A 27,259-nucleotide genomic window follows, 5' to 3' on the forward strand; every position below is an offset into this window, starting at 1 on the left:
TCTGAGTTTCAGGCTTGCGCTTTCCACTCCCACCCCCATACAGTGGTGCCTCGCAAGACGAAATTAATCCGTTCCGCGAGTCTCTTCATCTTGCGGTTTTTTCGTCTTGCGAAGCACGGCTATTAGCAGCTTAGCGGCTATTAGCGGCTTAGCGGCTTAGTGGCTATTAACGGCTTAGCGGCTATCAGCGGCTTAGCGGCTTTAAGGAAAAGGAAACAAACTCGCAAGAACTCGCAAGACGTTTCGTCTTGCGAAGCAAGCCCATAGGGAAATTCGTCTTGCGAAGCACCTCAAAAAACGGAAAACTCTTTCATCTAGCGAGTTTTTCGTCTTGCGAGGCATTCGTCTTGCGGGGCACCACTGTATTCTGAGTCCTTCTCTAATTTCAAAGTTCAAACAAACCATAGTTTGCCATTACATCTGAAGCTGCAAGTTATGGTTTGTGCTTGCCATGCAAGGGGCTGGTGCCAGGCCGCAGCAAGCCCTAGCAGGCAGATATATATTGTCAGGATCCACCCTTTATCTGTAGACTTCTCACTCTAGCAGGTCCATGAATTAAATTTATTACAAGGAAATGTTATTGCTTATACTTTTCCCCCAACAGGAAGCACAACCATGTCTTTGAAAATGGTTAGATTTACTAATGCTTTGTTTACTCAGCTACTCATCTGTGGATTTGTTTCTCCTTTCCTCTCTTGTTGAAATTCTCTCTTCAATGTAATGGCTTTGGGGGAAAGACATTGAAAGACTCTCTCCAACATCTCCTGGTGGAAAAAGGAGAGCAGTTCATTACAAAAACCCATTCTGCTGGAGTAGTGACATCTGCAAGTGCAGAGTGTTGTATTATCCACGATTACACATCTGACCCTCTGGAACCAGAAAATTAATAGCGCCGGCGAAGCTGATTCTGTGTCACCATTCTAACTGGTATCAAAACAAATAGCATCCAATATGGTGTGTGAGTTGCCTTGGCTGTCTACAGTGCTTTAATTATACTGAGTGTACGTCTGGACCTTATTTTGGGGGTCCCTAGACCATTTAGTTTAGCAACTAATCTATCACCAGCATGCTCTAGTTAACTCTGATTTGTTGTTATTTGAAAGACCCAGGGAGAGCAGGGCCAGACAAGGACTGGCTTTCATTATTATCAGGCTCAAGGTGCACTGGTGCCAAGGTAATCTTGGCACAAGAAGGGATGTAATTTAGAAAGATCATTTGCATCCCAAAAATCAGATCCAAACCAACACCAAACACGTAGGCTGCCTCCTTGTACTCCAGCCTGCTGTTGCTGCAGGATTTCCCTCTTCCCCTTTGATTCTCTTCCCTGTTCTCCTACCAGCTTCCAGCTGATGATTTATGCCACCATTAACCCTATGAATAGGAATCCCACGGTGATGACATTTTTACATTCTGTGTAATTGAATGAAAATGGAGGCGCTCTCATGTTTCATCGAGACCTCATATTTGTGCTGAGCTCACTTCATATAGGAATCTTAATTTGAAATGTGTTTTATGTCCTGGAGGAGATCCAGACACATTCAAAGGTAATCACAAGCTTCATTATGATGTGGCTGGAGCAGATTCAAAGGGCAGCTACCGAAAATGATAACAGAATCAAAGAAGTAGATTTCTGTGAGAGGTAAGATGAAGAAACTGGATTTCTTTATCCTGGGAATTAAGATGCAGGAGAAATATGACAACTATCGGCTACCTCCAAGGGATTAGAATGTAGGAGCACAGGAAGTTGGGTCAGGTCACTGGTACATCTAGCTTAGTATTGTCTATAATGACTGGCAGTGACCAGCGTTCGAAACTCCCACTGTTCTAGGTGCGTTTTGCGACAGAGAATTTCATTAATGTGAGCTCTGGGCGCGGTACTGAGCCTAAGGTTTCATATTAAAACTGCCACTGCTGGAAGGAAAGGAGGACCTTTTTCTGCCCCCCCCCCCACTTCCAGCCACTCTCTGAAGACTGGAGAAGAGACCCTCATAAGAATATTAGGGAGGCGGGCAGGGGGAGTATGGCTTTGTTTTTTGAGGTCTTCAGATGAGGACTAGACCATGTGAAAAGTGAACATAAGATTTTAGCTACAGTTCATTCATTTTCAGCTTTGTATTCTTGTTATAAAGAAAGCACACCTAGACACTCCATTGCGGTGCCCATAACTCAGGTTTAAGGTGCCATTTAGCTCCTAGCTTTCATACCTCAGTTTCTAACACTGCCAGTGACTCTCCAGGATTTCTTGATGGTACTCACCTAGGAGTAAACACATCAAATACAGTGGGGCATCCAAGTAAACATGGCTGGAAATGTGCTGTAAGGTAAGGTTACCAGATATTTTTCAATGAATCCGGAGACACTTTTCAACTTCCTACTAAATAGATTGATTTTGTCAAGGGACTGGTTTGTAAATCCGGGGCCTGTCCCCAGAAAATGGGGACATCTTACTGTAAGGCTGCTATCCTGTACATGTTTAGCTGGGAGTAAGCTCCATTAGGAGAGGGCTGTAGAGTCATAACCTGGGGCATAAAAGGTTTTAGGGTTCCCCTCCTGCACACCCACCCCTATTTTGTCAGTAGGGAACATAGTGCATTTAAGTACATGGAATATGACAAAACAGATGTGTACTTTGGTACAGAGTATTTAATGAAGATACATTGACTAATAACCATGAATACTAATTCACTAAATAGACAAGCCATTTGCCTATCTGGTGAATCAGCACTCATGTTTATTAATCAATTAATCTTTTCCATCTAACCTATTTTGCTGAATGCAGAATAAATATATTACAATCTCTGGTAATTACAAATCTCCACAGTATCTATAAACGTGATTTATAATCTCTAAAATTAAGACCAGAAATTATCAGGCATTTGCGCAATTCAACCAAATTGTTCCTTATTACTATAATTAATTAATAATCTAATACTTAAACAGGTAGCCCTGCTTGAGCGACTTCTTCCTTGTTTTTATTTGGGGGAGCCTATCATTTAATTTGTCAAAAGATGTTTGCCAGCAAGCATACTTTCTGCTGAGAGCATAATAAAGTGCTTAAGGCTTACTTGTCCTTTGGCAGACCTTTCCCCCTCCCCGGGGGACATGCATAGGCAAAGAAAGATAGTCTGCCTTTGCTGCCCTTTGTCAGCTGTGGTTGGTAGGAGATGGGAGAGATGCTTCATTTGATCCCTGACCTCATGCTGAATTTCAAAGATGAAGCATGAGGTCATGCTGGGGTTGGGAGCTGGGACATGTCCTGGTAATTACAGGAGGGCATGGGCTCTATCAGTTTCGGCTCTGGTTCTGGCTGCACACTGTTAGCTCCACCCTAATTCATGCATCCCATGAATTCTCACTAGAAAATGGCTTCTCTACCTGAGCTGTACCAGTTTCTGTTTGCACAAGGGATGCCTACCTGATGTAACCAAGATGAGGAGGCAGCTAAACATTTATAGAGTAATGCATATCTACAGAAATACATTTAGTTCAAGGCAATGTATATATATTTTCTATTGTTACACAGTCTTCTTGACTCTTTAAAATTTGAAGCTCTTTACACATTACTGCATAGTCTAGATTTGTTGGATACATTCTGCTGAGTAAGTGAGTGCATACTACAATGGTTTATTCATCTTCATCAGATGGCTGAACCAATGCTCTCAACTCTGTAGGCCCAAAGTTTTTTCCCTTTGTCCCCTTCTTGGCACCCTTGTATTGGGACTTTCTTTGGGGTAGATGTGTATAGGTTGGACTGCCAGTATTGCTTGCAATGGCCAAGAGATATTTAAGAGTATGTCTCCATTAGTTTGACTGGGTTCCCAAGGCCTTGTTGAGTATGGACCTGACAAGTGTATTCTCGAGCCAAGTGGTTTGACGTCATGAACTGGAGGCTCATGTGTAAGAGGCAGACCCAGCAAGGTCAGATGGCAGGATCCTATAGCAGGCCTGGCCTATCCCGAAATGTCATACATTTCCCAACTGAAGATGGTTGTGAGCCTTCCGCCCACAGGGTCCCATTTTGTTCATTAACATGCATATTAGTAGAGTTGCCAAGTGACCAAAAAGAAACTGCCTTGCCCTGCTGTTGTTCTTTTAATAGCTTTTTGAGCTGCAGAAATCAGCAGGTGAAGCTTTTCACGGTGCAGTGATAAACTTTAGTATCTGCTAATGTCTGCACATCAAGCTTCTCTAAAAGGCACTGCTGCTTAAACAGGAGTGAAAGAAGTTGCCTTATAATGAATCAGACCATTGTTCCTCCTAGTTTTGTATTTTCTACTCACTGACAGGCAGCCTCTCTCTAAGGTTTCAGGCAGGAGCCTTTGGCATGCAAAAATGTCCTCTGCCACTGAGCTATGTCCCTCTGACAGCTTCAGATGCCAGTCTGAAGGCATGTGATTACTTGTTCAAGCCCAGAAGTCCTTGATATAGGCCAACAAATACTATGAGTAGTTTTTGTAGTTTGCGCTCAAGCCTATCCTGATTATAAAGGTAAAGGTACCCCTGCCCGTATTAGTGCCCTTCTAATTAGGGCTGCATGTGAGCAGTGCTGGATCAGGGCTCTGTGCATTGTATGCTCTTAAAATGTGAACCAGATGGCAAATGTTGAGGAAGAGGCTGTGGTCCTAAAAATGCATTTGAGAATAATAATGGTAGCATTTGGGGGTCCATTTACTCTGCCACTCAGAGAGTTTGCTGCTAGAGGATCCAATAGTGCTTATGATCCATTTATATTGATCATGACTGAGTGTTTCACTCGCATGTCCAAGGACCTGTAAGTTTAAAGATCATTTAAAAGGGAGGTGGAGCCTCTATAAGAATGTCATCCAGTAAGCATTACCTTATTTCTCTCCCCCTCGCCCTGTATGGGTTCTGTTCTGCATGCATTTGAGAATAAGGAGAAGTTTTGGAAATGCCTGCTTACTCAGTAAAGGTAAAGGTAAAGGTACCCCTGCCCGTACGGGCCAGTCTTGACAGACTCTGGGGTTGTGTGCCCATCTCACTTAAGAGGCCAGGGGCCAGCGCTGTCCGGAGACACTTCCGGGTCACGTGGCCAGCGTGACATCGCTGCTCTGGCGAGCCAGAGCCGCACACGGAAACGCCGTTTACCTTCCCGCTGGTAAGCGGTCCCTATTTATCTACTTGCACCCGGAGGTGCTTTCGAACTGCTAGGTTGGCAGGCGCTGGGACCGAGCAGCGGGAGCGCACCCCGCCGCAGGGATTCGAACCGCCGACCTTTCGATCGGCAAGTCCTAGGCGCTGAGGCTTTAACCCACAGCGCCACCTGCGTCCCGCTTACTCAGTACTTATGCTCAAATGACTACTGCCTCAACTTAAATTCAAGTGACTTGGCTTTCTGAGTATATAACTCTTGTATATGGCTAGCTGTTCATCATCCTGTCATCAGACTACAGAGTTCTATATTTTATTGTATAGTGGCCTGGTGCATGATTATTCTTGTGATTGTCTGCAATTTGAACGGCAATATTTTGCCAATTTCGAGTAAGCATTATAGTGTTGCCTTATTGCACAGGGCTCAATACCTGACCCTTTAAAAAATAATAATAATTGAAATAATAGCTAAGAAGTACTGCATTTGCTTTTTGAGAACCAAAAAATAAAAGTCAGACACACACACACACACACACACACACACACACACACAACCCACCCCAATATGTAGGGGCTTATTCTGAAAAAGGTTTGTAAAAAGATTATCCAGAATCTTCAAACGAGTCCATATAAATGAGAAAGGTGGCCAGTACTTCAGTTTTGCCTTCACATTTCCCATTTACTTTACATTTATCTCTCTCCAAAAATGTACACCCATCAAAGCAAGATATACATATACTGCTAGAGAAATATGACTGTGGCTATAGAAGAGCTTTATTGATCTGTGTTACCCTTTACAGCAGGAATGGCTCACCTTTTGGCCCAAGGCCTCATTCATCCTTGGACATTTTTCTTGGGACTGCATGCCAGTGACTGGCAGGTGAGGCCCATAGTGCTTATAGCCACTTCTCTCTCTCTCTCTCTCTCTCTCTCTCTCTCTCTCTCTCTCTCTCTCTCTCTCTCACACACACACACACACACACACACACTTGTGCATGCATGCACCACACATACAATTATTACTGTATGAACAATAACACACACAGGTCACAGGTTCACATATACAGAACACAACATGATGCACACACTGTCACACCCACACAGCCTCCGCCCCGCATCTGATCCATGCAGATCAACTGAGAGCAGGGTGATTCTGCCATTCTTGCTCCTCAGATGACTGAACTGACAAGCGGAGAAAGTCCCCTTCTGATCACAGCATATCAGAAACAGGAAGGAGCAATCCAATCTGTTATGATCTTTCCTGAGTGTCCAGTAACAATGGAGCAGATCAAAGCACTCCTTTCTTTTGCTAATATCCTCAGTTCAGGGTGGGGGTTCCGGAAGAATGGGGTCATTTGCCCTCGGAACTGTGCCAGGCAGTGACATGTGACTTGTATAATCAATGCAGGCTACATCAGCAAGATTAAAAAGAGGTGGTTTTATCTCTTGGTCTCTCTTACACAACTTTTAATCTCACATCCATCTTGGAATCACTCCCAAGAACACAGGCCTCGAGTATGCTCAATTTCAGCTTCTGTATTGTTGTTGTTGTTGTTGCCATAGATGCCACCACTGCTAAAACTGGGGTGATACTGAAGTCAAAAATAAGAGGTTGGGGGACTGGACCTAGGCTGGTGGTACAGAATCTAGCCCACTCATTTTGAGTTTTTGTGAGTGATGAAAGTATACCACCTAGGGGAAAACTCTTACATCTGTATAGAATGCGTGTCTTTTGAAAAACTGCTTTAACCAAAGGGCATCTACATGATGAAAAAGAGAGGGAGATGAAAGCCAAAGTTTTTCTCAGTAGTGGTTTTGCCTTTCCAGGAAAATGAAAGAAGGAATCAAGGAATATAAATTAAAATGTATTAAGCAGTAATCAACGGTTAATTAAAGATTAATCAAGGGGACAGGCATTAGGAAGCATTCTGATTTCTTTCCTCGCCATATATAATGACTGCCTGAAGGAGGAAACCATGGGCTGCCTTGGTCTGTTGATTAGAACCATATTTCATAATTCTGGCTAGGTGAATATGGCAATTGCCAAATACCTTTTGGCACAAGAGGGCTCATTTGGTGAATAATTCCTTCAGCAGGTATCATAACAGGACAATAATGCTATTCAGTGATTTATATCTTCTAGTGCCGTGCCAAAATCTGCCAACTAATTTCTTGAAAATGTTATTCCTCTGCAAAAGAGGCTCCTGTTTTTCTACTTCATTCACAGGGCATTTTAGAATTTATAAAATGTATGTGGTTGAGGTTGGCTGGGTGTTGCAGTGTGACCAAGGGTGGTGTGTTTTTTTCCTTCTTATGAAATATTTCTCCAGTGCTCTGCAGGGCTGCCTGATCTGAAAAACCTCTGTGGGAGGAGTTACCTCACAACATCTTCAAGTTTGCTTTAATTGAAGTGTGCGAAGTCAGTGAAGCTGCCTACTCAGCACTTGAGAATACTGTGCTCAGTGACCTTTTGAAAAAGCAAAGCCCTTCCTTTTCCTCTTAAATGTCTTAAAAAATAAAAGGACTTTATTGTAAAATCTAACAATGAACAGCTGTCAGGCACACTGCACGTACGTTCCCTGGCTTCTTGCACCTACAGGAAAGCAAACTGGGGCAGGGCATCATGAGATGGTCAGGAAGTGTGGACCACTGAAAAGGCAACTTATAGAATGGAAGGAAGGAAGGACACAGAAACCTTGCCAAGATAAACATTAAAGTCAGCACACAAACACTCCACACACACTCAACGAGAATGTGAGAATGTCACTGAATTTTTCTCTACATTTTGCTAATTTCCTAATGCACTTTCTTCTCTCATTAATGGATGAAGAATGGTAAAATTAGCAATGAGTTTCTTTTCATTCATCTTCCTTCTCAGTAAGATATACCATCACACCAGTTGCTTAGCTGGATGGTTAGGATTGTACTATGGAGAACTAAGTACTATTGAATTCAATGGGGCATACTCCCAGGTGGTGTTAAGATTAAACCACAAGTAGTATTTACAGTGGTACCTCTGGATGCGAACGGGATCCGTTCCGGAGCCCTGTTTGCATCCAGAAGTGAACGCAACCCACGTCCACGCATCTACGCATGCGCGGGTTGCAATTCTCTGCTTCCACACATGCGTGTGACGTCATTTTCACCGTCTGCGCATGCGCGAGCGGAGAAACCCGGAAGTAATGCACTCCATTACTTCCGGGTCGCCACAGCGCGCAACCTGAAAATACTTATCCCAAAGCTACTTCAACCTGAGGTATGACTGTATTTCAGTAGCCATTCTCACATCATCTTTAAACTTTACATCAATTCTATTTTCAAGCACTTGCACAGTTTTCCTACATGATATATTGTTTGAACATATCCCAACTCCCATTTCAAGAATCTTGATGTAGAATCATAGAGTTAGAAGGTTAGAAGGTCATCTAGTCCAACTCCCTGCAATGCAGGATTTTCATGTTTCAAGCCTATGTTTAGGTTTTACTATGGTTACATTAATGAAAGTTCCATTAGCACCAACAGTCATATTCTAGCCCAGGACTGGTCCCAACATTAGACAAACTTGAAGCAACTGCGTCAGGTGTCAGGTGCTATGTGTTGGCAGCAATCGCAGCAGCCACCTGGCTGTCCTTCCCAAGGCCTCTGGCTGGTCCCTTGTATTGGAAGATAGAGCTCTCTCTGCCATGTGGCCTGCCATACATTCTGTGTAGCATCTTACTCCCTTTATGTGTGATGGAGGATGCGATCCTGTCACTAGTGTTGAATGCTGTCAGTTCAGCTTCTGTACATGAAATGGGAGCATCATCTTGCCCTTTGCCTCAGGCAGCAAAATGTCTTGGGCTGGACTTGATCTAGCTGAAGTCCCATTGGGCTGGATCCAGAGTTTCCCTGCAGATGGAACAGCATAGAACACCTGTGGTACAGATTGGAGCTGTGATGATCTAAGAGCTTGGCAAAGAAGCTTTTCAGCAGCCACTGTAGAAACTAATTTTATAACAGAGCTGTTAGGAATGCATTTTTTGACTAATGGGGGAAATGAGGAGTACAGAAATTTCAAAAGCAGCTGTGGAAGTGGCAATAGCAACAAGCAGAAAGCTACACTGCAGTCATGTATAACAAACCTCCCCAGTGTATTTCCTCCCTCACAGTGCCTCAAGAATAGAGGAGTGGTAGGGGTGCTTAACCTTTCCCCTTCCAGTCACATTCTCCCAGCTGCCTTTACCCCTGTGGGATTCCAGGACTGTGTTTCCGTAATGTCCTTAACTCTAGTAAGGGTCAAAGCAATGTGAAGGGGCAACTTTCAAAGGAAATACTAAGCTGTTTCTTCTCTGAGGCAAATTACCCACTCCTGAAAATGGATTGCCAGGGCTTCATTAAATGCAGCTGCTGGGTAACACGTTGTTTGCTCATTAGCGGATGTGAAAACTTTTTTAAAAAATAGGCGTGGGGAGGGCGGACGACATTTCAAACATTTTGAGAACTTGTAGAGGGCTGTGTATCTGAAATGAATATGTGCAAACTTGGATGTGCTGTATATTTACAATGTTCTAATCCCAGTAGAACAGGAGGAATTTAGAAGCAAGGTGTATCATTTTAAAGAGCATTTATTTAAATGCAAAGAGAATTAATGCAGCATCATGTTGACTTTGAAATAAAGCTTTCACCATGGAAATGTTAACAAGCTTCCACTGATGAGCACTGATTAAACCTAATCCTGAGTCAACATAATCCTTTGCTGTTTGGTTAGGATTGCATGTGAGTTTTCATATAATTCCAAGCCTCTCTTGTCTTTTATCACTGCAGCTCATGTGGATTGGCACTGGTCAGGTATGCGAGAGCAAACTCACTTTGCCTTGTGGCAGGGCTTCCCTTGGGAATACTTTAGGAGTGAAATCCCACATTCCCATTTGTCTGCTACAGGGTGATTTTCTTTAACCATGTCTTACAGTTTAAAGGAAGTAGACGATGTTCAGGGCTGTACAAGTGAAGGAAATCTGTGGTGATTCTTACAGTCCTGGCATGTTTTGCAAAAGGACAACCCCTTCCTTATCCCAGCATCAACTGAAAATAAGCTTGCTCACATGAGATAATAAATCGCAGTGGCAGTGGAGTATTTATGAGTGCTGCTTCAGCAGGCCTGGCATTTTATAGGAGGGCCCATTAAGCGTTTTTGCTTTCACCAGGTTTATAGGGTTGGCTTATAAGGCAGCTGCAAAGGCAACAAGGGGAATCCAACGTAACAACTGTAAAAGATTATATATATATATATATATATATAGAGAGAGAGAGAGAGAGAGAGAGAGCCAGCCAAAGAGATATTTGCATAGAAAAGATTTATTCCCAGTGTGTTTCGAGGATAGCTGTTTCTCAGAAATATCAATGTTTCTCAGATTCCTCATTACCCACATCAGTGAGCAAACCTGACCTGGAAGTCTTTATCCAGAGGTTCTCTGGGAGTCCCTTATGGCTGCTGCTGTGGCTTGACATTACTGTATTTAGAAGCTCCTTGGCTTTATTTGCTGCTGTCCTTTGTGCTGAACTGGATAGTGCAGCATATGCAGAATGCCCCCCTCAAGTCCCAGGTTTAGAATCTGCCTGCAGATTCAAAGGCTGCCAACTTGACAGATACCCAACCTGTGCAGACAGGATGCTGCAATGTTAATTTTGTCATCTAAAGCTGTAGTCTATTAAAGGAGGAAGTAGTCGTAGTCTACAAAAGATGCAGTTTTGCCCCATTCATCTGACTTGTTTTGTTTTTTGCCTTTCATAAGCCAACTATCCTAATGCATGTCTCTCATCTGCTTTCCTTGAGGCACTGTTTTTGTTTATTCCCATTGCTTCAGCCATATAAGACCTTGCCATCGTGCCTTTGGTTGTTGTTGTTAAAAATGTGCACTGCCTCTATGCAATCTCTTTCTCCTCCCTCTCTGTTTCTTAAGATTTCCTCCTAGTTACCTTGCAGAGCAAGAAAGAAAAAGTGGCTAGGCTGTGTGATTGCACAATAATAAGCAACCAGGAAGATTTTCAAAAGACAACATCACCCATGAGTGTCCTTGAAAGTCAGGATGAGACGGGCACCTAAGGAAACGTTTTGCCTTTGAACATTTATTCCAGATTTCCCGGAAAACAGCAAGCTAGTCTTTGCATAGAAAATCTGGGAGTGGGGGTGGGTGGGTTTCAAGTTCATAAACCTAAAGGCAATGAGCCTGATTGAAAAGGCAAATTTGTCATTCAAATTTGAAGAAGATACCGTATTTTTCTCTCTATAACACGCAGATTTTTTCTCCTAAAAAGGAAGGGGAAATGTCTGTGCGTGTTATTGAGCGAATGTGTGGTCCCTGGAGCCAAATGGAGGAAGAGGAAGCGGCTGCTTTCCTGCATTCTGCCTCAGGGTCTTACTGCCCACCCACTGTTTCCTTGCTGTGTTTGCTCAAACGGAACAAAGAGCAGGGAAAGCCCCTCCCCTCCAGGCAAGCAGAGGGGAAAGCAGAGTGAAAACATGCAGGACGGAGAGAGAGAGAGAGCGAGCGCGAGAGCTGGCTGGCTTGGGTGGGTAGGTGAGGGAAAACTTTTGCCTTCCTTTCCTCCCTCCCGTTATATCCCTCTCCTGCATTATTAGCCAGCTGCTTCTCTGCACACCCCTCTTCTGCTCCTTGTCCCTTCTGTGTTTTTCCTTCCCTCCCCACTTAAAATGTGGTTAAAAAGCATGGATCTACTTGGATCCTCAGGATCTTTGCATTGGGTCAGCCCAAATTCACCATCAGAGCACATAGCATGTCCATGGCTACAGCCTGCCCCCCAAAAATCACGCACCAACTGTTGCCTGGGGCTGCAATGGTGCAAAAACGTGGTTAAAAAGCATGGATCTACATGGATCCTCAGGATCTTTGCATTGGGTCAGCCCAAATTCACCATCAGAGCACATAGCATGTCCATGGCTACAGCCTGCCCCCCCCCAAATCACGCACCAACTGTTGCCTGGGGCTGCAATGGTGCAAAAACGTGGTTACAAAACATAGATCCACATGGATCCTCAGGATCTTTGCATTGGGTCAGCCCAAATTCACCATCAGAGCACATAGCATGTCCATGGCTACAGCCTGCCCCCCAAAAATCACGCACCAACTGTTGCCTGGAGCTGCAGTGGTGCAAAAATGTGGTTAAAAAGCATGGATCCACATGGATCCTCAGGATCTTTGCATTGGGTCAGCCCAAATTCACCATCAGAGCACATAGCATGTCCATGGCTACAGCCTGCACAAAAAAAAATCACGCACCCACTGTTGCCTGGGGCTGCAATGGTGCAAATACGTGGTTACAAAGCATGGATCCACAGGGATTCTCAGGATTTTTGCATTGGGTCACCCCAAATTCATCATCAGATCACATGTCTGTGGCCACAGCATGAAGCACAAAAATGATACATCCACTGTTTCATTCAGAATGTTTTTTCCCTTGTTTTCCTCCTCTAAAAACGATGTGTGTGTTATGGTCAGGTGCGTGTTATAGAGCGAAATATACGGTACTTCATGAGCCAGAATACTAATCGGGCCAACTGAACATGTGCATGACAGGCTGCCACCCAGACTAATGGAAGTGAGCTTCTTTTGCCTTTGTTTCTGGTTGAATAGTTTGGCCTTGGCTGGTTTTTATTCACTAAAGTATCCATAATCACCTGCCACGCTTTCTTTGTTAATGATCACTCACTATTCAGTTAACCATCCATTAAACTACAAGTCTTCAATACCTTCATTCTTGCACAGGAGCTTTTAACCTTCTGCGTCTCCATAATAGCAGAGCCTGTTATTGCGTTGATTTCAGCTAAGTAAATCATATGAGGAAGTACAAGTTAATAAACCTCTGAAAGGATTGATTTGTGAAAGAATAATCTATCAAGGGCATACATTGTTCACACTTGTAAAAAGGAGAATCGCATAGAGCGGATGTTTCATGTTCTGTTTATTTTTTAATTTTCTACAGCACCTTTCCTGCTAAAGTGGCATGCAAAGTGGTATACGTCATTAAGACAACAGCCATAGTGGGTTAGAAGCCCAAATAAAACGAAAAGAAGTCTACCATATAAGATTATAAAATGTCAGAAGGAAAATAAATTGCTATTGGTTTATATATATTAGTAATTTCTTATTGATATAACATTTTTTATATGTAACTGTATTTTTGTAATACAGTGGTACCTTAGTTGTCAAACTTTATCTGTTCCGGGAGTCCGATTGACTCCTGGAACCATTCCAAAACCAAGACGCGGCTTCCTATTGGCTGCAGGAGCTTCCTGCACTCAGTTGGAAGCCGCAGAAGCCGCATTGGGTGTTCAGCTTCCCAAAAACATTCGCAAACTCACTTCTGGGTTTGTGGCGTTTGGGAGCCGATTTGTTCGGAAGCCAAGCCATTTGACAGCCAAGATACCACTGTATTTGGTTTAAGTTGTCTGTTGTTGCTTCAGATTTCATTGTACCCCTTAGAGATATTTCTAATACATTAAGTGGTTTAGAAATTAAATAAACAAAAATCAAAGCAAATTCTGAGGGTTTATGGTTGCCAAAGGCTGTATAGAAAATATTGTTTTCCCATCAGCTCCTGAAATTGCAGTGGCTTTTGGGGATTGGGGACACCTTATTTCCCAGCCTAGTGCATTGCAATACAGTCCACAAGACCTCGGAGGACACACTCCTTCTCTCAACCAGGCACCAAATGTTGCTGCCTATTGATCCTTCTAGTGTTAAAGAAAAGCAGCTTCAGGAGGGTCTTAATCTTGGAGGTAGAGGGAAGTCTGGCAGGCAGGCTTGCAGTTTGGTAGTACCACTAGATCTTACCAAACAAGGGAGCTACAGTGTAACTAATCCAGACCTGCAAGGAAGCAACTTGAACAGATGTTCCTCTTGACTGTCAAGTGGTGTCATTCCTGACTCCTACAATAAGCTTCCAGATCAGAGTTGTCTGATCTGAGCAACAAGGGAGATTAGATTGCATGTTCTTTTTGTCTTGCTTCTCTTCCAATATTTTTCTCCCTCTCTCTGATGTGGCAAAAGCTGAGCCTGATAACCTTGGGAATGAAATCCAAAACTCTGGTGCCTCCACTGAAAGGGTTGTGTTCCAGGAAGTCACTGGTAAATTTTCCCATAAGGTGACATTTAGAGCAGAACTTCATCTGAAAATCTAAATGGATGGAGAATGGCATACAGTTAAAAAGAAACTCTTTAACATATACTCAACCTAGGAATGAAGGACTATTCATTATATCTGGCACATTGAATCATGCTTAGAAGTCAGCTGGAATCTGGAATAGATATAATATGCTCCACATGCCCAGCGCCAAACAGAAGGCATGCAATGACATTCTACATCAGCTGCAGTTTTTGCAATGTCTTGAAGGGCAGCTATCACAAAAAACATATTGTACTAATTAGTTTGTGAGGTTACCACTGAGGGTAGCAATTTTGCACTCTTCCACAATATCACACAGTCAGTGAGGACCTAATGAAAATTAGTCACAATTGCCAAATGGTTTACATTTATTCAGTGCAGCTACATTATGAGGCATATTGCAAAAGTTCTCATATGTTGTTAAGAGTTATACATCCACAGAGAAGGCCCTCTATCTTGTCTACACTGTAGAACCTAACTGGAATTATAGTATAGGGACAGTACTATTTCTGTGGCTTAGTATGTCATCCACATAGTTTTATCAAGGTTTTAGATGGTTTTCCACAGCTCCATAGGGCACTCAATGTATTATAGCCAGCAGAATTATGTAATAAATCCCTCCCACCCCACCAGTATGCCTAGAGGTACTATAAACTTTATTGGATGGAGAAGATAAAAATCCCCTCCCCTGTTATAACAGATGTATGGACAAAAGCATAAAGCAATCAGGTGCTCCAACGACTTCTTTTTTTTACTGAGCAGGCAAACTTAGGAAAGTATGGGGGGGGGGACATGGACGGACAGGACAATCAATCCAGTATTCTGGCTCAAAGAGCTTTTTAGCAAGAACACAGGCAAGCACATCACAATCCATCCCTAGAAGAACTGAGCATGTAAGTGGTACAGTAATGTAACTTGCAAGACTAAGGGGCAGCATAATGACTTATCAACCTACTCATTATCCAATAAGGAATTAGATCAAGGCTAAGAAACCAACTCTTCTCAGATCTACCTCTGTCTTACTGCAGCTTTCAAGGCATTAGAATTGTGTAACTGTGTTTGGGGAAGCAGTGGCAAAATGGCTGCTCTTATTTGTACATGTGCTGCAAGTTCTACTTGACTCTTTAAATTTGGGCAGAAATGTTACAGGGGAGGTGGGCCTGTCAGATACATAAGCAGAAGATCTGAGCTGAGCTCCATTACTGAGACACAGTCTAGGGCTGATAACTGCCAAATCCAGTTGTAATGTTGATCAAAAGCATTTTGGGAATGTTTCAGCTTGATCACAGATTTAGCGGTGGGGGCTGGCTAGCACATATCGGAGTATCTGGATGGCTTGATTTCAATAGATGTAGATTAATCCATACCAATTTACAAAATGAAAACAAAGCCTGAAAGCTTAGCTTTTTGGCTTTAGCGGGCCACTTCCCCCAAAATGCTATCATTTGGTCAGGAGAAATGCCAAAGTTAATAAAGAGGTTGGGGTTGATAAGACCCTCATATACTCATGCTGAATGTTGGCTTTTCTCAGATAATCTGCACCTGTTTGATATATTAAAGCATCCCAATGTACACTGTGAAATGGCAGGCTTAAAATTATACAAGAAACACTGGAAATTGTTAAGAATATCCCACCATATGGACAGAAATCTCTATGAAGTGTTGCCTTTTGTTTCCAAATAACGAAGAAAACGAATCAAATGTGCAAAAAATATTTGAGATAAATATTTATTGGAAAGGTGTGATTAACTTGTTTGCAGCATCTGCCTTTTCTCTCGCTCTCTCAATAACCTAGATTTTTGTTTCTACTCTTTTTAATTAATGAGGTCAAAGTGACTAAACACCAAAGTCAATTCATATTATGGCAAAGTTCTTGTATTAATGTGTTGTTTTATTTGCATAATGAATACAAGTGCCTTTAGAAAGCATGTTTTAACCTTGCTGTTTTAGTTTCAACAAAATAATTTGTGACACTGTCCATTATCATTAACCAAAAATTGTAAACATGGATATGCTAAAAGGTCATTTGGAAGTGATTGATCTAAAAATGAGAAAGCCAATGGAGGTTACACAACTCTTGCCAGTGTGAGCTGCTAAAGGAGAGCTACAATTACAAGCCTCATTTATTTCATATAGTAAACTATTCAGAAAATAAGTTAGACCATCAAAATTGGGATTTGCCATGGGCCAAATGTTCAGTACTTCTCAGTTGTCTTTTGGACACAAAGACGAATAAGCTAGATAAATGACGAGAAGAGATAGTCCTTGAGAATGGACCAAGGTTGAGATTCCGCAGAGTTGTACATCCATAAATTGTATGGAAAACAGTGGGATGCATGTAGCTTTGTGCAGGATTCTGGCCATGGTGGGATGAGGTTTGCTTTGGTGGGTGAATTATTATTTGAGGAATGAGCTCCGAAGTGTTAAGGAAAGGCTGAATTTTGGTCCTACAGCCAATCTGTGTGTTTTGTTTAGCTCATCTTAGTGTTTTTGTAATCTTTGTCTTCAGCTATGTGAGCTGCCCTGTGGCTATCCACACAGTATGGCGGAAAAGAGGCATAGAAATTAAACAATTTAATTAACATATAGTGTCCTTTTATTGTGACTGACTCCACTGCATGTTCCCCTATCGAGATCTGTTAACTAGGGCTGAGCCAGAACTTTGCACAGTGAGTGAGTTGAGACTTGGTTAGCACTGTTCATAATTTGTCTTACATAGAAGGGAGAGTAGGTTCACACTCACAGAACTCATAAATTTGGAGGATTGTCTGAAACAGCCTAAACACACAGAAAATTGTATGCATGTATACATGCATGCAGAAGAACCTGACTGTGTGGATAGAGCTCGTGGACAGTTTGTACGTATCCTATCACTCTTTCCAATCTGATTGTTGGAGGTGGAAATGGGAGAGATCTCTAGTGGTATGGAGTTGCCTCTTTGCTGGCCAGCTGGAGACTCCAGCTTTAACCTAGTGGACAGAAATCTTACGCTGGCAATTCTCTTTGTCCCCAGATGGAGCATTTCAGAGGACGGTGGTGCACTGGTAGCTTTGGATCTGCTGGATCCAGTTTCATGTAGGGGTGAGCCTATCTACTGTGCCAGCCTTGGGACCTGGCAATTGCACCTGCACAAGCCAGCAGGGCCTGGGATGTGATGGAAGCTCTGCCATATTGCTCCTCCCTGGTCTCTCATTAGGATTGCTCTGTAAACACCCTGATGCCTTGAAGGTCAATACAAATTCAGGGAGCAGCAGCCTGAGGGATTTTCACCCCTATTTTCAACTTGCCTTCTGCAGCCTTCTCTTGTGAAGGCAAGAAAATGAGCAGCATCAGTGATTTGCGAGGGGACTTGCATACTATTGTACAAAGATATGCAGTGTTTGTGGCACTGCTTATTCATTAATATTTGTGTCTGAGGCATTTCATTTATTCTGATCTAGTACAACTAGAAAAATACTTTCCCTAAACAATAATAAAATTATATTTGCGGAAATTATCAATTTTAGTCAATACTAGCGATTTGCTTCAGTTGATAAATGGTGAGGAAGATGAATAATTTTTCAAATGTTACAAGTTTCAACAATCTGTCTTCTCTGCAAAGAAACAAGCTCAAAAATGCTAATTTCAACCTACAGGGACATTTGCTCAATACATATTCAAAGTTGATTTAAGAGTGCTGCATGAATGAAAAATAGTCTCTGCATGGTGCTGACCTAGATCACTGAAAAAATAATGTAGACTTGTTTTATTATGTATTTGAATTTACAACAGTCTCTGCTCTCCTCCCGGCCCAATCCCGCTCTTGAATAATTCCTAATTTTAATTGAGCTGTGCTTATGCTCAAAATAACAGCAATCCTAAAGCATGCTCTAGGAATGAATTGGTGGAACAATAATTGCTTCCTAAGCCCTGCTGCTCACAGCCACAGGCATGCAAGGGGTGATGCTGTTTCTTTTTGCTGTGCCAGCTCTAGTCCGATGCAGATAGGTGCTTGAGGATTGGGCCCCACAGGGGATTTGTTTGCAGTACTTTGGGAGAACTGCTGGTGGTAGCTTGCAGCTCTGATGAGTGAGTGCAGGAGGGGCCTTCCTAGTGGTAGGCAGTAGCAGATGACATGGTGCAGGCTTCCTCAACCTCGGCAATCCAGCTGTTTTGAGGCTACAGTTCCCATCATCCCTGACCACTAGTCCTGCTAGCTAGGGATCATGGGAGTTGTAGGCCAAAAACATCTGTAGGGCCGAGTTTGAGGAAGCCTGACAGGGTGGGAAGGAGGTGTTTATCTACTTCCTAGCAGGTCTTGCTGCTGTTTACCAGGAGAGAAAGATGGGAGGAAGCAGAGAGGGCTTCATAGTGCAAATGAACCAGCAGGAATACCAGACTGGCTCTGCTGCTGTACTTGCACCACACTGACCTCACCACTGGGCGCCTCTTCCTCCTGGTAAGCAGCATCAACTCACCTGCCAGGAGGTCTGGTAAGCACCTCCGCCCCACTACTACACCATCTGCTGCAGCCCTGTTCTCCCTGCTGTGGATGGATCTGGGGTTAGGATGGCACTTAATGTATTCTATTTAAGCTACAATACTTGCACCAATAAACTCATACTGAGGTCATCCTATCTACATTACCTTCTGTTGAACTTGGTGGAGCTTACTTCTGAGTAAACATGTATGGGTTTAATTTGATTTGCAGCCTGCTTTATCTGTGCATAATTCCATAACTATCCCATTATTCTGCCTAAAAGCGAAAGGGAGTACATTGGTACATACCTGGAAGGAAAATGGTTCCACCTCAAAATAAGATTATGTCTTCCTGCATCTGGAAGCAAGATTTGGCAAATGAACGATAAAGCAGATGCAGAAAACTGCCTCATGACCTGGTTTCTCTGCTGTTGAAGGCATTTTCAAAATCAGGGCATGCACTCTTGCAACCCCGTTAAGCATATCTTAAAGCAGCACAGGCAAAACAATAGCTTTACCTCCAAATCCAGTGCACTTCATTGAACCATTAGGAATGTTTGGTTAACTGTAACATATTCAGAGCAGTGCCAAAAATGGTATATTAATGAAGTACTAATAACCACTTTCAGATGCATTAAGAAGTGGAGAGGAAGATTCAAAATAAGGTTTAATCAGCATGTGCATTGATACAGTTTATATTTCTCTCTACTTCAAAGTGGGAGCTTCCTAAATTAGCTTAGAAAAGCACTGGCTTAACTGGGTGTGGGTTGTGGCTGTGTTCACCTGTGTTTTGCATTACATCTTTATTCATAATGTTGACAGTAAAGCTATGTTTCTTTATCTTATTAACAGATTGAAGTTGCAGTGTGGGACAATAGACATATCTTGTGTTGGGAGACTGGTTGTTGCTCCTAAAATTAATCCACCCGATAATGAAATCGATTTTCTTGTTTCTCCTAAGTGGTTATCTATTTTCTTATGGTTTGGAGGGTGATATAAATACTCTTAGGCAAAGCCATCATCAACAACTGACACCAATGGAATTTATTATTTTCCGTTGTATCTTAAATAGTTTCTGTTTTTAAGCAGGTAAATTGAAAGGTTGCAAAGTGACCCACCATTTAAAATCAGGAGAAACATTTCTTTTTTTAAATCTGATTAGTTAGTGATCTGCTAATGAGAGTGTGTTTGTAACTTGCATATAATTTAGCTATCCCATCCTTAGGTGTTTTTCATTCTTACAAAATATTTTTTATTAAGAATAAAGGGGAAAGGGGGGAAATCATAAAAACCAAGAAGCATAATACAATTTATCCAGCACCAATTCATGAATGATATATACTACGTATAAGTGAACTGCATTTTGAAATAATTACAATTTCTTTTTTCTTTTTTCACTATTGATAGCTTTTTCAGTGTCCTAGCCATAAAAGTATGTTGTTTTGCACTGGGGTAAATACACTGAAGCCAGAGTAAATTGCTTATTCCCATAAGTACCTGCTACTCAGACCTACCATCCATCAGGATCCATTTTTATATTTGAACATTGAAAGGAGGACATATTGGCTAAAATAATTGCCACATGTCCCCATGTGGAAGTACCAATTGCAGTATAATGCAAACCAAAATAGTAATATTTATGTAACTTATCTTGGATATTGGTGTGATGGGTTTCCTGAAGAAATGCTGCCAGTGGTTTATATTTCCTAACCTGTTCAGAGGCTCTTTTTGTAGCATCTCCCAGACTCCTAACGTTTTGGCTGGTTGTTCTGATGCCACTCATTACAACATAGGGAAATAAACCTTTATATTAGGTCAGTCGGTTACCCTTTCTTTAGTCAGGGAAGAATACATGAATCTTTGCAAACCAGATCCTGAATTAATCCTCTCATACAAAGTAGGATTGTGCTGCAAATATTTGGTAGATGGCACTCTCTTCCGTTCTGCCATTCCCATAGACTCTCCTGGATCCTTTTTGCCATGCAACTTGGTATGTCAAGTAACGTAAGGCTATGAGCTGCAGGTTTGTGTCTGTTAGCTCTGTGTTGCATATCATTCACCTCCACTAGCAGTGCAAAGGGAAAGACTCGCTTGTATTTAATTCCTGCTTCTAGGACACATTAGCAGGCCATCACATTTTTCTCCTTTCCACACTAAGAGGTAGAAATAAAATAGCTCTTCTCTCACATTCCAATTGCCTCCTTTGCCCAAAAGGCTTTTCTCGAGGTATCTTTTGGTGGAATGCTATAATTATGTCCCAAGGAAAAGAATCATTGTTCGGCTTGTGCCCAAGGCTTCTGTGAGTATGCTAATGTATGTTGGTCCTGTGGTGATGTTTGGAAACAATTAAGCTCACCAGTTAAGCAAAAATCCAATTACTGGTAATTCTGACCTTAAGCCAAGTCTTTCAGATGGAAATGTTCATCTGTAGCTGTGGTACTTGAGATCATCAGTCTTTATATGCTTTTACCATGCATTTTTAACCCCTCTCCAAAGCCTCTGAGCCTGAGTTAGCTACTTCAACTTTGCCTGTGAGTATATCAGTATTAGTTTCCAGAGGCTTAAAATCCTCCTGCTAATCTTTCCCCAAGTCTGCCCATTGGAGAAGTCACCTTTTTTATCAGGTTGGTAGCAAGGACCATTGCTTCTCCTCTTGTTGCCTTTTGAGAGTCTGGCCAGTATGTTGTTTACTTGTTAAACTTATTTATTGCCCTTCATCACAATATCACAGGGTTGTTTACAATATAAAAACACAAAAATATATAACACTGTAACAAACAAAAACAATACCCTTCAAAGTTTAAAATGCCATTTGTTATGTACTGAAGTTCTCACCCTGGGCCAGCAGGGGGATACTGTAGATAGTTTTCACTCAGGTCCACATATGCAAATAAGGGATTGAAAGTGACATTCAGTGATTGGATAGTTACAGAAAGTGGTTACTGTTGTGTTCTAGTGGAGCTCTATATAAGCAGGCTGGCTGAACCCTTCAGTTCAGTTCTATTCTGGCCTGTGAATAAACAAGAGTTGTTTGAAGAATCGCTGTGTTGTCTGATATGTTCACCCACAACTTAACTCCATTAATTCTTTAATTAATCAAAGGCCTGGGAGAAGAGAGTTTTTTTTTCCTGGTGCCCGTTCTCATGTTGCTGCCCTCTAGACCTCTCATGGAGGAGACACAGGAAGAAGGGCTTCAGATGACTATTGCAGTGTCCCGGTCGGTTCATGTGGGGAGAGGCGGTCCTTGAGGTATTGCAGTCCTGAGCTTCTTTAAGGCTTTATAGGTCAAAACCAACACTTTGAATTAGGCCTAGAACTAATTGGCAGCCAGTGCAGTTTGGCCAGGATTGGCAGTATATGCCCCCTACTTGGCCTGCCCCATCTCCTATACCATCCCTTCCCCTACCCTGAACCACTGTGATTGCCCTCCCCCCTCCCAGCTCCTCTTCTCCCTGGTGAACCACCTCATTCACCAGCTATAAATGCAAAGTCACTTCTCGCTCTTTACCCAATTATGTGCTGGCAAGCATAACTTGCCCGGCCAGATGCCTATCAGCTGATTTGCAGCACAATGTCTGAGTCCTTGGCTGTTTTTTAAAGGCTAATTGTGAAGTGATGGACCCAAGCATTGCTCTCTTGTTGCCTGTCATTTGTTTTGGTAAAGGTTATTGTTATTTGACTGCAGTTGGGGATTCTGGTTTTAAACTGTGATTTGTTCATTTATTTAAAAATACTGTTATGTGTTGCCTGCTTCCCTAAACAGCAACAATAATAAGACAATTCCTGTCTTTAGGCTTATAATCAAAATGCACAGGTATGTAAGTGGAGCATATGTAGGGACAATCTGGGACTTCTGCAAGGTAGCAGATTTGCTACTCCACATCAGAACCCCAGAAAGAGGCTTCACCTGCAGGGAAATCAGGTCTTTCTGTGCAATAGTTCTGCTAACTATTGTTGGTTACACATCCATTTGCCTGTCACTCATCTTACCCATTCAGTAAATAATCCAAAGCCATTAAAGAAACATTCAGGTTCTTTTGTCCAATCTCAGACTCTAACCAGGCGACTCTTTTAAGGCAATGAAGCATAGTGATTGACCCATTCACAGTAATCAAACAGCAAACTCATGGCAAGACTCAATGCTGTGTCTCAGTGGTACCCAAGCTTTGACAAAAGTAGCACCAAGGTCCAAATTATTAAATGAGTGGTTCCCAAACTTCTGAGAGCTCAGCTAAGGCACTTTTCTCTGAGCTAGAATTGCAGGTACACTTCCAGATATTTTTGTATGGAAAACATCATTCTATTTCTTATGCATTCCTCCAGCGGGTGCAGAATGCTGCAGCGAGGCTCCTCACGGGGTCTCTGCCATGGGAGCATATTCACCCAGTGCTTTTCAAGCTGCACTGGCTCCCGGTGGAGTACAGGGTCAGATTTAAGGTGCTGCTTTTGACCTTTAAAGCCCTTCACGGCCTAGGACCCTCGTACCTACGGGACCGCCTCTCCTGGTATGCCCCACGGAGAGCCTCAAGGTCCATAAATAACAACACCCTAGTGGTCCCGGGCCCTAAGGAAGTTAGATTGGCTTCGACCAGAGCCAGGGCCTTTTCAACTCTGGCTCTGGCCTGGTGGAACTCATGAGACCAGGGCCCTGCAGGATCTGATTTCTTTCCGCAGGGCCTGTAAGACAGAGTTGTTCCGCCTGGCCTTTGGCTTGCAGCCAATTTGATTCCCTCTCTCTCTGTCTGTCTGTCTCTCTCTCTCTCTCTTCTTTCTCTCTTTTCCTTCTCCTCCTGCGATGAGGCTACATTTTAATGTTCCATTATTTTAATGTTGTATTTTATTTTTGTTTTTAAGTTTGTAATCATTCATCTTGTTTTTATTATTGCTTGTAAGCCGCTCTGAGCCCGGCCTTGGCTGGGGAGGGCGGGGTATAAATAAAATATTATTATTATTATTATTATTATTATTATTATTATTATTATTATTAAATGTAGACACCTCCCTACCTGGTTTGGAGGACTTTAAAAGTTGTTGCAGGAATGTGTTTTTGCAGAAGTTTTTCAGGCTATTAATGCAAATAGCTGACTAACTAATCACTTAGAAAGGGAACAGAAGAAATTAAAGGGGTGAGTGGGTGCCTAATTAATCTACAGGCCTAATTACTGAGGACTATCAAAATGAGTCAGCATGTCACTGTGTGTGTGTGTGTGAGAGAGAGAGAGAGAGAGAGAGACAGACAGACAGACAGACAGACAGACTCACTTGCTTCTGTTTGGCAACTGAGGGGAGGCGCCCTGTAAAGACTGCAGTGGTACCTTGGGTTACAAACACCTCGGGTTGAAAACACTTTGGGTTACAAACTCCTCTAACCTGAAGGTAGTGTTGTTGTTTAGTCGTTTAGTCGTGTCCGACTCTTTGTGACCCCATGGACTAGAGCATGCCAGGCACTTCTGTCTTCCACCTCCTCCCGCAGTTTGGTCAAACTCATGCTGGTCGCTTCGACAACACTATCCAACCATCTCGTCCTCTGTCGTCCCCTTCTCCTTGTGCCCTCCATCTTTCCCAACATCAGGGTCTTTTCCAGGGAGTCTTCTCTTCTCATGAGGTGGCCAAAGTATTGGAGCCTCAGCTTCATGATCTGTCCTTCCAGTGAGCACTCAGGGCTGATTTCCTTAAGAATGGATGCGTTTGATTTTCTTGCAGTCCATGGGACTCTCAAGAGTCTCCTCCAGCACCATAATTCAAAAGCATCAATACTTCAGCGATCAGCCTTCTTTATGGTCCAGCTTTCACTTGGAGGTAGTACCTTGGGTTAATAACTTTGTCCCAGGATGAGAACAGAAATTGCGTGGCAGCAGTGTGGCGGCAGCGGGATGCCCCATTAGCTAAAGTGGTACCTCAGGTTAAGAACGGTTTCAGGTTAAGAACGGACCTCCGGAATGAATTAAGTTCGTAACGCGCGGTACCACTGTATTTCCTCTACTAGTAGGGGCTGAGTACCGTTCCAGCCTCTTCCTGCCCTCTACCCCCAGCATTTACCACCACTGGCTGGCAGCACATTTTAAAAAATCAGGACAAGGAGAAAATATTGAATGAACAATTGAGTAGTTGGAGCAGGATCCTGTAAATTCAATTGCTCTTTCCTGAAGTTGACAATTGCAGCAGGCTTTGCCATAGGAAAGAATGCTGGAACAGGACTGTGCATAAAAGGAAGAAAGCTATTAGAGGGCCGAATTCTAGCTACATATGCAAATTGGAAAGTATTCAAATGCTTCAGAACAGAGGATGCACAATGAAGTGCTCATTTTAATGCATCCTGGGTATTCGTGGCTTGGAGTGATTAACAATCCAGCTAACACTCCATCTTCCCCTTGAAAGGCAGAGCTAAAAAAAGAAGCTCCTTGTGTTGAACAGTCCAGGGAATTTATGGAATGTGTCTCTTTCACAATCATTACTTTAAATGGAGTTCTGTTCTGGAGCATTCAGTGACTGTGGGAAGGTAAAAAAGCCTCTGAAATCATGACACTGTTGGGGTCAACAGGAAAACCTCTATGGACGTGATCAGTGCTCATTTTAAAGAGGCTGCAGATTTATCAAAAGAGATGTAGAAAGAAGGGGATATTTCCTTACTAACTCTATAATGACAAAACCCAACCTCCCACCAATGGTTCTCCTAAACATGTGCCATTGCCATTGTTCAGTCTTACATATTCCCTCTTAATTCTTAACTTGCCAGGAACAGGCCACGTGAGTTACAAGCATGGGACAAAGCTAGTCAGATACAAAAGTATTTACATTTATTTATTACAAGAATAAGAAGTGCACAAGCTTATCTGATTACTTTAAAACAGTACAGCATTTTTAAACGAGTGTATGCATTGTTAATTTGTTACTGTCACTTTAAATGCCAACAGCATTTATTCAGCTATCCATGATATACCAAGACAGCTTTAAGGAAGCAATTCATTAGACTATTAAAGCCCCTTAGGCAAATTGATGATTTATTATGTCCACTCCAGTTAAGTCTCACCAATAGAATAACAGAGGGCTCTGCTGGAAGCCTCTTTTCCAAACCCTTTACTAACCTAGTGAAGTGCAGGTTTGTGTTGCTGTGGAACTCTTCCCTCTGGTAGTCCTACCAGTCAGTAGAGACCAACGTTCCAAGCATCTTCTCTCTTCTGCAGACAGGTTTTCCCCTTTTCTCCTCAGCCTAAGCCAAGTGATTCAGCTATACCCAACAAGTCTTTGGCCACCAAGCCACTCCACTTGCCTCTCGGGTCCTCTATCTTCTTCCCCAATCCTCTTCTTCTGACTCCATGAACACCAAATATGAGTAGCTCCAACTCTAACCAACCAATCCCCTGCTGACCGGCACTTGGCCATAGATTCACTTCTTCTCGGACCTCTATTCCAGTCACAGCCAATCCCATTGTCTAACTGAATTCTAAACTGCCACTCGCCGCTTGGAATATGCATATAGTACTTCTGTCCTTTTGCTTTCTGAGAATTCTAAGTCGCACCTGCCAGTTAAGGCCCCAGATGACAGTTAAACCAACGATCACCATGTCAGACAGAAAACATCCCACATCAAATATGATTCGGTGATGGAGTGAAAGCTGATTGGCTGGGGCTATCCCACAAGGGAAGAAACCCAGCAACAATGACGCAACTGGCATGACACAGGGGAGAGGTGGAGTTTCACCACCCCTTAGGCCAGTAAGCTTTTGTGACCGGCCACCTGGTCGCAATGCCACCCACTGGGAAAAGGTGAGCAGAATTTCCAATGTACATTACAATACAAATGTCAAAATGCACACAATATCCATTAGCACTGAATTCAAATGAACAGGATTTCTTCACAGGACGAAAACTGGTGAGCCCACTCCTTGTATGGCAGTGGAGGGCAATACACAAGGCCTGGCCAGTATCTTTTTGATACTTAATGGGGATGTGTAGCTGCACCCAGGGCTATTAGTTGTTACTCGTGGTGCCTCTTACTACAATGGCATCAAAATAAATGTCTACTTCAAACAAAAGAGAGACGGCACAGTTTTTGGATTTTTTTTTTAAAAAAAATCATCACCATATCCTGATTTCTCATCTACTAAAAGGCTTGAGGGCCAGAGAAGAGAGGTTATTTCCCACCCAGCATTTTAACAGTCTGCAGTTGTGCTTCCTGCTTTCCTGAACAGGTGTCCCTTTAGCATAAAGCTACCCCTGCCCGTACGGGCCAGTCGTGACCGACTCTAGGGTTGCGCGCTCATCTCGCTCAAGAGGCCGGGAGCTGGCGCTGTCTGAAGACACTTCCTGGTCACGTGGCCAGTGTGACGAAGCTGCAACTGGCGAGCCAGCACCAGTGCCGCACACGGAAACACCGTTTACCTTCCCACTATAAAGCGGTACCTATTTATCTACTTGCACTTAGGGGTGCTTTTGAACTGCTAGGTGGGCAGGAGCTGGGACCGAACGACGGGAGCTCACCCCGCCGTGGGGATTCAAACCTCCGACCATACGATCGGCAAGTCCTAGG

General features: G+C 42.8%; 1 long non-coding RNA gene across 3 annotated transcripts in view; it reads left to right on the forward strand.

The window, feature by feature from the left end:
- Window positions 1-27,259, forward strand: part of LOC307215942 — a 576,636-nt gene that overhangs the window by 12,474 nt on the left and 536,903 nt on the right. Inside the window, exon 1 of one of the 3 annotated variants that reach the window (XR_013838753.1) lies at window positions 26,268-26,496. The exons of the other annotated variants lie outside the window; for them this stretch is intronic. This is a non-coding gene — a long non-coding RNA (uncharacterized lncRNA). Of the gene's footprint in view, window positions 1-26,267; window positions 26,497-27,259 lie in introns of those variants that run through there. 3 annotated transcript variants of the gene reach the window in all.

This window comes from Podarcis cretensis, assembly GCF_951804945.1.
Source record: "Podarcis cretensis genome assembly, chromosome: 5".
Classification (NCBI taxonomy): domain Eukaryota; kingdom Metazoa; phylum Chordata; class Lepidosauria; order Squamata; family Lacertidae; genus Podarcis; species Podarcis cretensis.